Raw genomic sequence first — 12,730 nt, forward strand, 5'->3', positions numbered from 1 at the left:
ATGTTGGATTTCTAGAAAAAGCTAGTACATACTATGCCTAAAGTCACTAATATGCAAGGTGTGGGAAAGAACACTTAGACTAAAACTTAATACTAATTGAGTTGAAAAAGAGAAAAAGGGGAGAAAAAACATGGCAGAAATCAGCAGTTATACAAGTTGGTCAACAAACAGTATTAAAAAAAAAATTAAAAAAATGTCATGTCAAAAAAGTCAAATATTGTTTGAAAATAGCAAGACATGGGTTTACATATAGGGGGTGAGGTAGGTTACATGGAGCTTATTAGGTAGTATGTACTTAGTTTTTCTCTTAAACTGGTTGAGAGGGGTACAGCCTTTGACGTGATTTGGAAGGTCATTCCACATTCTGGGTCCCTTGATTTGTAGAGCATTTCTAGTTTGGTTAAGGCACACTCTTGGAATATCAAATGGGTATTTGTTTCTTGTGTGGTGCCCATGGGTTCTGTTACAACTTTCTAGGAAGCTTTTAAGGTCAGGATTGACATTACAGTATAGAGTTTTAAATATATAGAGTACACATGAAGGGATGTGCAATGACTTAATATCTAACATATTCAAAGATTTAAGTAAGGGTACCAAGTGCTGTCTGGGGGCCAGAGTTTGATATTGTTTGCCCGAAACGCTTTGCGTAATAAGTGGCTTTAGGCATTGTATGTACCAGCTCTGTCTATAAACCTAGCAATTTTTGTAAAAATCTTGTATGTATGTACCTTACCTGAATAAATATTTTATTTTGTTCTAATAGCAGCTTTGTGCTGAGCAATTAGAGAACGTAGATAATTATGGATAATAGAACCCCAAACAAATACCATAATTGAGATAAGGATAGAGGAGAGAGTAATAGAGCGACACCAGGGCAGGGCGAGGTACATAATATCTAATCTTAGAAAAATAGCAACAGTTTTAGAAACTTTTTGCAATATTTAGAATGTGACCCTGGAAATTCAGCTTGTTATTGATGAGGACACCAAGAAATTTACTATCTTTGTTACTAATTTGGATATTATTTATTCTTAGATTAATTTGATCCGAGGATTTATTACCAAACAAAATATAGAAAGTTTTGTGAATGTTAAGGGTGAGTTTGTTAGCAGTGAGCCAAAGATGGACTGTCTAGTTCAGTATTCACTGACATTTAGAGCAAGAGGATCAGGACTGGAGAAAATGAAGGTTGTGTCATCAGCAAATAAAATTGGTTAGAGGTGTTAAGAGGCATTTGGAAGGTCAATGCAGATGAGAAAGAGGAGAGGACCAAGTATGCTGCCCTGTGGAACACCAATGTTGATGGGTAGGGTGGGAGAAATGGAATTATTCACAAACATACTGAAGCCTGTCACTAAGGTAAGACCGATGGTATTGGAGAGAGAGTGACTACCGATTCCATAATGATGTAATTTAAGAAGGTTTTGGTGGTTGACAGTGTCAAGTCTTATGTAGGTCAACAAATAAGCCAACAGGGAACTCATTTTTATCAAGAGCTGCATGTATCAAATTAATCATACTAATCAGTGCATCGTTAGTGCGTTTTTTGGGTCTGAATTTAGTTAATACTGTATATTTATATTATATATATTTGTATGCTAAATAATATATATTTTGCACATAAATACAAAATTTATACATATATATGCTAAAATTAATTTAGTTTCTACCAAAATTAGTGGCTCATCTCAAAGGGTTAAATCATGTATGGTGTAATGTGTAATTAGTATACTAATGCATCAACATTTTCAAATTGAATCTAGTGATTTCCCAGCTACATTTCCAGTATAGTAATTTCAAGCCTTGTAAAGCGAGTTAATTTCCAATGGTTTGTTAAATAGTAAGTGCAGCTGTTGTGATATTGATAAGTAGTCTGACAGGTTAACTAAGCCTTAGTAAATCTAATTTGAATTAGAGTAAATTTAAACAAGTATAACTTTAAATGGTTTAAAGAAATTAAAGATCAGATGTAGTTAAAAATAAAAGGCAATGGTGTGAAACTAGAATTCTGGTTAATCCTAGACACCTGTCATGCCATAACTATTGGATGGTTGCAAAACCTCCCAATGAACTTAGTAAAGTTATTCAGCTTTGATAATCTTGGCACAACAAGTTAAGGCAGGTGTCATGATTATCAAAGCAGAATAACTTTGCAAGTAATTTCATTGGGAGGTTTTACAACTACCCGGTAGTTTAGGGGTAACATAGGTGTTATGTTAACCAGAATGGTAGTCACACCATTACCTCAGTAGTTTTGGGGTAACATAGGTGTTATGTTAACCAGAATGGTAGTAACACCATTACCTCAGTAGTTTCTAGATCACACCTGTGATCTAAACATTACTGGTTCCTAAACCAGTAGTGTAATAATTTGATCAAGAGTAAATAAACTTAGGGACAGACTGATAGACATTTTATTATCCAAAACATACAGAGCAGAACTAAGTATCTTGAAAATTGGCTCCAGCATGTCATTCCCTTCCATATATTGGTCCTCCTTGTTTAGTAGTATGTTCAGTAATGAACATCAGTTACAGTTGTTCCTGTAATAAACGGACTGTTTATTACACTGGACTGTTTGTCCTGTTTGGTCAAACTGGATGCATGTTGTACCTGTGACCAGTCCCTCTTAAACCATGGGTACAGTTTGACCAAACAGGACATTTGGTGACACTGTACCCATGGTTTAAGAGACTGGTCACATGTACAATATGCATCCAGCTTCACCAAACAGGACCTAGACAACTAATGTACTTGCTGTTTAGTTATTACAGGAACTAACATGTTCATTACTGAACATTCTAAAACAAGATATGCTACACAGTAGCATCCAATACTTGCATCAAACTGAAGAAAATATTTTTATATACTTCAACATTGTAGATGTTCTCACCCTCTACACCTGTCAGATAAGAAGAGTAAACATTAGAAACCATCCATCTCAGAATGCAACAATCCTTAACTCAAGTTATACTTGGGAGCATGTTATTTAACCACTAACATTTGTTTAGTGTCAATACTTTAGCATTTTGCAGCCATCTTTCATGTTTTACAACTACCTGTAGTAGTTTAACAAAATACTGTTAAGCAAACATTGTCAAGTTAATAAATCTATCAAGTAATATTCACTTAAATTATGACAACACTTTACCAAGTGTATTTACTAAACTTACATCTGTTCAACATTACCCACCTTTAAAAATAGCTCATCTATTAAACCATGGAAAAGCCAGCCAACCAACCATTTCAATGATGTAGCCCTTGAACCAGCTAGCCAGCCACAACCATCTTAAATGATTACAACTTTTTATAATCTTCCAAGCAAAAAAGTGTTGATGTGATGACTTATATTGAATTTTGTAACTAGCTCATCAAGATTGTAACTTGCTTAGCTAAATGAATTGTGGGGTTCAGTCCCTGAGCCCATTATGTGCCTCTGTAACCCTTTCTACTACCGCCCACAAGATGGGTATGGGGTGCATAATAAATGAACTAAACTAACTAAACTAAACTAACTTCCAAGCAAGTGCACAAGACAGAGGATTGATCAGGTGCCAATCTAACTGTAGCCTGTTCACCTACCAGTGAACGGGTACCTGGTGGTTAAATTATTTATGAGGTCATTGAGGGGGGGAGTGGGGGTGTTAAGCAAGTAATTATCAAAAGGAGGCACCAAACTGAAAAGGCTGTGTGGGGGGTGTCAAGGACCTGCCCCAAACTATGCATGCTAGTGCCTCTCGTATGCAATAATTTAATCTTCTCAGGGTCCCTGCCACAAACTGCCAGGAGTTTGCATTTCTTACTACAAAGAAAAACAAGAAAATAGTCAATAGATCACATGCCCTATCCTTGTACTCTGCCCAACAACCCCATCACTGCCATTAGTAAAATACACAGCAAAGAATATACACCATCCACCTTCAGAAACTAAAGACCAACTAGCATTATGCTGCAGGTAAAGATGACCATGGCACCCATCAGTGATTTTAAACTTTAATCTATGCTGAAACATTCCATTCACCTGGGCTCAAACCCTGGACCCCAGGCGAGTCAAAACCTCTCAAACTACCAGTAGCCTATTAATGAAATTAAACCGAAACAACGGGCAGAAACAAATGGGCAAAGTTTCTTTCACCCTGAATGCCCCTGTTACCTAGCAGTAAAATAGGTACCTGGGAGTTAGTCAGCTTTCACGGGCTGCTTCCTGGGGGTGGAGGCCTGGTCTAGGACCGGGCCGCGGGGACACTAAAGCCCCGAAATCAACTCAAGATAACTCAAGAAACCATCCTGCTGCCAAACTATTTTCCACTTTGCCAGCAGGATGCCGCTTCTAAAAACATTCCTTATTAACACATGGGTTCCACAGTTCGTGTCTTGTACAACCCACATGAATGGAATATTTTCACACGTGTAGATGACAATTTATAACTTAAAAGGTATCCAAAAACTGACAGCACCAGACTAGGTTCCTAATCTCCATTTTGATCAATGATTCATTTAAAGCCCTTACATTGGTGACCTTCCATTAGTAGCTCATTTTGCAGATGAACTACATTCCTAAGATGTTTACCAAACCACTAGAAATTAGAGGCAACATTTTGGACCATTATCAAGTCTGATGAGACAAGGAAGGTAAGGCAAGAGTAGACAAATCTGAGGAAGAAAAGAGCAAGACAAAAGGTACAGAAGGTGAAGTGTAGTAAGTGGTGTAAGAATGTCTCATCTCTACGAAATATCACCTATTCAACTTCTAGCATGGGGGGTTTAGTAAACCTGCTCATTTTCCTTACTCTGCACTACAGCATGACAAACTCCCCAGAGGACTAATAATGAGTCATTTATACAACCTTCCCCCCCCCCCCTTCCATTATAAAGTACTAATATACAGGAATCTCAATCCTTCAGCAAACTAGGTTACATTTCCAGCATACTCCACTTCATAGTTATCTATGGCAAATAAGTAATTATCAAGAAAGAACCAACTTGGGAAGGCTATGTAGCACCAAATGTGCTGAATGATCAGAGGGAGCCAAATATCATTAAGGATGCCAATATGAAAAACAAGGCAAATTATATCAAAAGTATCCAATTCACCAAGAATTGTACCGAGGGCGAAGAGACCGCGAGGGACGGTTGGAAAGCAAGACGCACTTGTCCTGGAAGGCTTGACAGTCAACAAGGATATGCACGACTAAGAGGGACAATGCAGTTTACATGCATTGTTGTTCGTAAGCTTTTGACCATTTCTCCCACCATCCCTAGACACTTATGTACTCTAGGGTCTCTAGAATTTTATGTCAATTTTTTTACAAACCTTGCACCATTTTTTAATGTTTCACACATTTCCTTATGAAATAAGGACCCATTTTCACCCTTAGTATCTTCTCTGCAATTTGCTTTTTTAATTTAAGTGCACCTGGTTCTCTTAAATTTGTTCACTATCCCTCAAATTTTTTCTAGCCTCTTCACCCTTTCATACTTTCTCACTTTGTAGCACTGGCATGTTTGAGGGTTTGACCCTCTTCCTATATCCATTCATTTTTTGGAGGATCTGTCCCTCTTGCAATTTCTAGAGGAAATCACATTACCTTCTTAGGATGATGCCTTAAATTTTGTGCCCCATCATTTTAAAATAACATTCATTTCTTTCTTGCCAATCAAATTCATTACAATTTTCCAAGTTCCCCCAAATTTATGTTCTTACAACTTTAATTTCCCCTCTTCTAGATAATCCATTGCATACTTTATTCCCAAAAGAACATTGTCCGACCTCCCAAGGGAGATGAGGTACAGTACTAAAAATTCCCTTTTCTTGACGAGTATCAAAACTAGCACGGAAAGAACTGCTCCTTATGGCTCGCTGAACATGTTTGAACAAATGTCTAGGACAACATTACAAATCTATAGGTCCAAAACTGTCCTACATTCATAGGCCTCCCAGTATGTAGACTTGGAGTTTAAGTCACCAAGTACCAACATCTACAGTATCTTCATCTGCTCTTGCTATAATCTGAAAGATTGTTATGAAGCCCTCAAGTTTATCATCTAGTGCCTCATTGTCCACAAATTGCAAGAGTTTTATGCCTTTCATCAGTTAAGCCAATTACAATTTTAGTGCTATTCTGGCAACTTTGCATGCATTGGACAATTATTCAATTTATTTAAATTATCATCCATTTAGGATTATCAAGGGTTTACATGGCCCCTTTTCATCCTGCCAATTCCACTGTAGTTGCAGACATTATCTTTGCAAGACCTTCTGCTACCCAAACTTTTATATTACTTACCTAGATGCTCATTTTCTTTGCAACCAATAATTAGCATGGACCAATTCACCATCTTGCACCAGCTCTGGTTTTCATTTCTTCCTTAGGCTAATGTTTGGTTTTCCCAATGGCTGCAGTTACTGGCTTCCTCTACCACTTTCCTTCTCCATGGCCACTTTAGTACAGTATTGCAGAGTCTGCAGTACCCTTGAAAGAAAGGATGATGAAATCTTATGTCTAAACCCAAATTAAATCTTAAAATTAAGATTTACCCATGTACTGAGAAATTAGTAAACAAGCAATTTATAGCATGGTCAAGAGCCTGGGAGTTACATCTACAAACTTCAGGAGTTGGGTAAGTTTCCAAGTACAGTACAGTATTGGAGACAAGATGACAATAAGCACCAGTAGCATTTGAAACAAGAGCTGCAGTGAATCAGATTATGAAGATTGTCAAAATATGTTCATAGCAAGAGACTAAGGGTGTTGGCAAGATTAAAGTTTAGGTATAATGGGGGCCATCACCTATTTAACTCTACAATCAACTGCAATTACATTTTGCTATGAAGTCTGGTTTTCAGTACACAATTTCATAAAGCTTCCCTTCCTAGGGAGCCATACTAGTTTGGCCAAACATTTAATTGCCTCTAGGGATTTACTAGAGTATTTTCTAATCACTGGCTAGTACCAGTTTCTACCCACCATTAGGTTACATTAATAGGGGATTTTTTTTACCTCTAATTTGAGAACCACATTTCAAATTTTAACACCCTTATTGTACAACTATACACCCTTGTATTTCTATTTACAATGAGAAATTCAGATTCATATAGGAACACAGCATGTACAAACAATTTATAATACAATCAACTTATAACATTCTCTTCAGGAATAAGGTTCACTTGCCAGTTTACAAGTAGACTTACTGGTACAGTACCATTATATACTTTCAGCCATCACAATTTTCTATCCAGATTGCTGGAGGAAATGAGTTTGGCAACTAATAGATTTAGTCACCTAGCATATAATTTCAAGAAGACCTTAGCCCTAAACACAAAGTAGCTAAAAAAATTATGTAGCCTGGGAACTCAAATTCCAGTAACCATGCCTGATATCGTGCATGCATGATTACATGCAAGATGGGCAAGTCAGTAGTCCAATAACATTGCCTATGCTACAGCCTGTCCTTCAGATAAGTTTGAAGATTAACTATTGGGACCCTAACCAATGGTCCCACGAATAGAAATCTTAACAGCCCGTTAATTTAGCAAGCAGCTTTAAGACAAATAGTTTAACATTTGATAATTTTACGTCAAAAGTTGCATCATCCACGATCGCTGGAGGTGTACACTGCTTTTTACTGAAGCAAGCACCATTTATGACACCCCCCCCCCCCTCCCCCCTACATGAACACTACTGTATGTACTTTGTACACTTTACAGTCACATCCTTTATGTAAAGCCAATCTAGCAATTACTAGACCACAAGAAAGTAACGTTAACTATCAAGACGTACCATCTATTTTAACTTAAGAGGGCTGTCAAACTACCAATAATAGGGTTCTATTGGGCTATTTTAATTAACTTTCTATTGCATAGTTAATTATGCCCTTTAAACAGGAAGTATAAAGCACAACTGGATCAGTCCCTCATTCAATTAAGGCCAATTACAAATTTTCTGGGGGATTCAGTCCCGAGCCCATAACGTGCCTAACACTTTCCATTACCGGCCATAGTAACAGTCTGGGGTGCATAATAAATTGAACTTTAAAATATACAATACTTTATAGAAGTAAATAAACTTCCACCCGTTTAGTAATTCTGCTTGGCGCAGGGTTCCGTAGTATCACACTTCCCCGTTGCCAGAAGTCCCCAGCAAAGAGGGCCATACCCACAGCAGCCAGGGATGGCCCTGTCCTAAGGGGGGGGGATAGGGAAGGCTACTTTAACAGGCATGCCTTAAGCGTATGCAACCATAGCTTAGCCTTTATGCAGGATGCCTGAAGTCAGTGGTACTGTAGGTGCCATCTGCTGGCATATACAGCCTTCCTTCAAGAAGGGAGTCAGCTTGAGGGTACTAGGATATTACACCACTCGCTGGAGGAGTGGTCACCGCATACCCAATCTCTAACCCCATTTCCGATCAAAGTTTGTAGCGTCTTACCTTACATCCGTCTTACAGCACCTCGTGCCCAAGGTCATGCTCTTAAGAAAGGCAAAGAGTAAAAGGTGAAAAGTAACCAAACCACCTACAGTGTACTGGGTTCTATGCATGTAAATCAGCCACTAGCTAAAGATGAGAGGAGGAGGAAAAGTTAATTATCTTAACAGCAAAATAAAATTATAATCTATGCTATTTTCTGCCAATCTTTAACTGAACTAAAAGTTAGGCTAGTGTATATTCCATACACAACTAGATCACCTGTAGTGGCAGGGTTTACTAATAAAATTGGATTCTTTCAAAAAGAATATGAAGACCAATTAGCCAAGGACAATCATAAAACCCATAGGTGCACCAGGATAAAGACCAGAGGGATGCAAATTAAACATTAGCAGAACACTGGAAGGTACTGGGATAAAATTGTGTAAATATGAACCCCTTATGAAGGAAACTGGCCAAATTACAAGGAATTTTATATTAAGAATTAGGAATTTCATATTCTTTGTAACCAGAATAAGAATGAATACTCTGGTTGTAGTACCATCCATCCATCCCCCAGGAGACGGGTGGAAGGGGGCCTGGGTGAAAACACAGCCCGTCCTAAGATTTTACAATGTCAAGAAAGTCGTTCTAATACTTGTCCTAACCTACCTACCCAAAACGGGACAGTACTGTATGCCAATTCTGAGAATCAACCGGACATTAACTAGACTGTATAAAAGTGGGCCAAAGGCTAACTAGGACCCCAAACCAAAGGGAATTGAAGGAGGGAAGGTCGTCTTATAGCACAATATTAAATACTAGCAACAAATAGTCTTTACTGGAATAGTTTAATAGTTGCCACGATTGGACAGAGCCCAAGCTGGGTGTGCAGATGTGGCAAGATTTGGAGAGTCAGGGGTATCAAGGACACCAATTTTGCAGCATCAGTAGCCTGGTGGTTGGGGGTGCTCTGCTGGAGCAGTCCCTCCCTCCCCCAGTGATGTGTTCTACCTCTTGCAGTAGAAATAGTTTCATAGCCTAGTTAAAATACCCATAATTAACAATTATACAAGCCAATGTTTAAGGCTTAAGGTTTAGTCATCAGCACAATGTTAAGGGAAAGCTATACGCTTGTAAGTACCTGTACTATACATCCAAGTCAACTAAGCTTCTGTAAATTTTACTTTACAACCATTAACATTACTTTTAACTATTAAATAGTTTAATAAAATAAATTACTACCTTATGGAAGTACTTTTGTTACCATATATTAACTTAATTATTACAAGATTAACTTCAATGCAAGTTACTTTCTGCAAGTTACTTTTACAAACATGGTATTACAAGTGGTTATGTAACTATACTATACTTTAAAGTTAAAAGTAAAAATCCTACATTATTAAAAGTCCCCACTCTAGGGTACACTTCCTTCATGCACAGGAAAGTCTTAACCTATACCCGCTGAAGTTGGCATTGTTTTTGTTTTAATCAACACAATGTGAAGCACAGTTTCTCTTCCTGCCAAATTATAAGAGCATCCATCTTTGTTGACCAGACCAAATAGGCCTGGTTAAGAGACCAGGCCACGGGGATGTTATTTCCCAAAATCAATGCAAGGTAATCACAATGTAGTCAATGGGTAGGGGGTGGCCCCCTCTCAACCTCATGAACCAAGGGACATGAACACAAGGCAGCCCCACAACCATGATTCATAGGTGTGGAAGACTAGGGTGGGCATTGACAACCAGGGTACACAGTATTTAGACTGACCCTAGAACACTAGTAAGTTCCAGCTCATGCGCTATGGAAAAAATGAAAATATAAAAACGGAAACCACGTACAAAACTCAGGCAAATCATGACAGAACGAAAAGGTAATGTAAAGGATACGGGTGTACTCATGTCGGAAGACCTTACCTTTAAAGAACAATAAAGTAGCCGTCACAACTGCAAGAAAAATGACAGGTTGGATAACAAGAACTTTTCACACTAGAGATGCTATACCGATGATGATACTTTTCAAAACGCTTGTGCTCTCTAGAGTGGAGTACTGCTGCACAATGACAGCCCCTTTCAAAGCTGGAGAAATTGCTGACCTGGAGAGCGTGCAGAGATCCTTTACTGCTAGAATCCACTCAGTAAAACACCTAAACTATTGGGACCGACTAAAGAGCCTAAATCTGTACTCCCTTGAGCGCAGGCGGGAGAGAGATATAATAATTTACACGTGGAAAATGTAGAGGGGCTGGTCCCAAACCTGCACACAGAAATAACATCACACGCGACCAGAAGACATGGCAGGATGTGCAGAATACCCCCGTTGAAAAGCAGAGGTGCAACAGGTACTCTGAGAGAACTATCAACATCAGAGGCCCGAGACTGTGCAACACGCTTCCGCTACACATAAGGGGCATAACTGGCCGATCCCCTCACAGTGTTCAAGAGAGAACTGGATAAGCACCTCCAAAGGATACCTGATCAACCAGGCTGTGACTCATACGTCGGGCTGCGAGCAGCCGCGTCCAACAGCCTGGTTGATCAGTCCAGCAACCACGACTTCAAAAAATTACCAGCAGGTTGACCTCCCGTATCTTCTTGTTGATAGTAGGTACAGTTTGCATGAAGGGTTTGTCCTCCCGATGACTGCACCAGTACTGATGATGTTGGACGCGTTGAAGATGATCGGAGCTACCAAGGTGCTTGTTGCGTTGTGCTGTAGATAGAGGAACGGTGATTAAAACAGATGTGTGTGTTAGAGGGAGACTTGCCGCACTGTAGGGCGGTGTGTTGTGTTTATGGCGTCAGCTGATCCTTGGTGTTGCCACGAAGCATTTTTTTTTTCTTTTTTTTTTGAGATATATACAAGAGTTGTTACATTCTTGTACAGCCACTAGTACGCGTAGCGTTTCGGGCAAGTCCTTAATCCTACGGTCCCTGGAATACGATCCCCTGCCGCGAAGAATCGTTTTTTCATCCAAGTACACATAATAATAATAATAATAATAATAATAATTTTTATTTAGGTAAAGGTACATACATAAAGAGATTTTACAAACTTTGTTGGCTTTATAGATAGAGCTAGTACATACAATGCCTAAAGCCACTATTACGCAAAGCGTTTCGGGCAGGAAAAAACACTAATGACTAAAGCTTAAAACTAATGGGTAAAAAGAATAAAATGTGTTGAGTACAAATAAAAATAAAGGTAAAAGAGGAGGGAACATTGTTGAAAAAACAGCACAAATACAATTACAAATTATTATAGAAAATTACATTCAAGCAGCGTTGATTTGAAAAAAAAAAAAAAAAAAATACATGGGTTGACAACAGAGGGGTAAGGTAGGTTACAGGGAATTTATTAGGAATAGCTTCGTTTTTAACTTAAACTGGTTGACAGAGGTACAGTCTTTAACATGGTTGGGAAGGTCATTCCACATTCTGGGCCCCTTGATTTGTAGAGCATTTCTGGTTTGATTAAGTCGTACTCTAGGAATATCAAAACTGTATTTATTTCTGGTGTGGTGCTCATGGGTTCTGTTACAACCTTCTATGAAGCTTTTGAGATCAGGATTGGCATTATAGTTTAGCGTTTTATATATGTATAATACACATGAGAGAATGTGCAGTGACTTAATGTCTAACATATTCAGAGATTTGAGTAGGGGTACCGAGTGATGTCTGGGGCCAGAATTGGATATTGTCCTAATAGCAGCTTTGTGTTGAGTAATTAGTGGACGTAAGTGATTTTGGGTAGTAGAGCCCCAAGCACAAATACCATAGTTGAGATATGGATAGATAAGGGAGTAATAGAGAGTCACCAGGGCAGGGCGAGGTACATAATATCTGATCTTAGAAAGAATGCCCACAGTTTTTGAAACTTTTTTTGATATGTTTAGAATGTGTCCCTGGAAATTCAGCTTCTGGTCAATGAGAATGCCAAGGAATTTGCCATCTAATTTGTTACAAATTTGGGTATTGTTTATTTTGAGATTTATTTGATTAGAGGATTTATTGCCAAACAGAATATAGAAAGTTTTGTCAATGTTAAGGGTGAGTTTGTTGGCAGTTAGCCACAGATGGACTTTATTTAGCTCAGTATTTACTGTGGCATTTAGAGCAAGGGGATCAGGACTGGAGTAAATGAAGGTTGTGTCGTCAGCAAATAGAATTGGTTTGAGGTGTTGGGAGGCATTTGGAAGGTCATTAATGTAGATGAGAAAGAGGAGAGGGCCAAGTATGCTGCCCTGGGGAACACCAATGTTGATGGGTAGGGTGGGAGAAATTGTATTATTCACAGAAACACATTGGAGCCTGTCAGTAAGG

General features: G+C 38.6%; 1 long non-coding RNA gene across 2 annotated transcripts; it reads right to left on the reverse strand.

Moving 5' to 3' along the window:
• Positions 1–2,397: 2,397 nt before the first annotated feature.
• Positions 2,398–11,185, reverse strand: LOC123766976 (uncharacterized). Of its 2 annotated transcripts, none has more exons than XR_006773902.2 (3): positions 10,978–11,185; positions 6,288–6,473; positions 2,398–2,902 (listed from the first exon to the last, which is right to left on the reverse strand). It is a non-coding gene; the product is annotated as an uncharacterized lncRNA (long non-coding RNA). The 2 variants fall into 2 exon arrangements; XR_006773903.2 differs by lacking the exon at positions 2,398–2,902 and adding an exon at positions 2,911–3,288.
• Positions 11,186–12,730: the final 1,545 nt, after the last annotated feature.

This window comes from Procambarus clarkii, chromosome 60 (genome assembly GCF_040958095.1).
Source record: "Procambarus clarkii isolate CNS0578487 chromosome 60, FALCON_Pclarkii_2.0, whole genome shotgun sequence".
Lineage (NCBI taxonomy): Eukaryota > Metazoa > Arthropoda > Malacostraca > Decapoda > Cambaridae > Procambarus > Procambarus clarkii.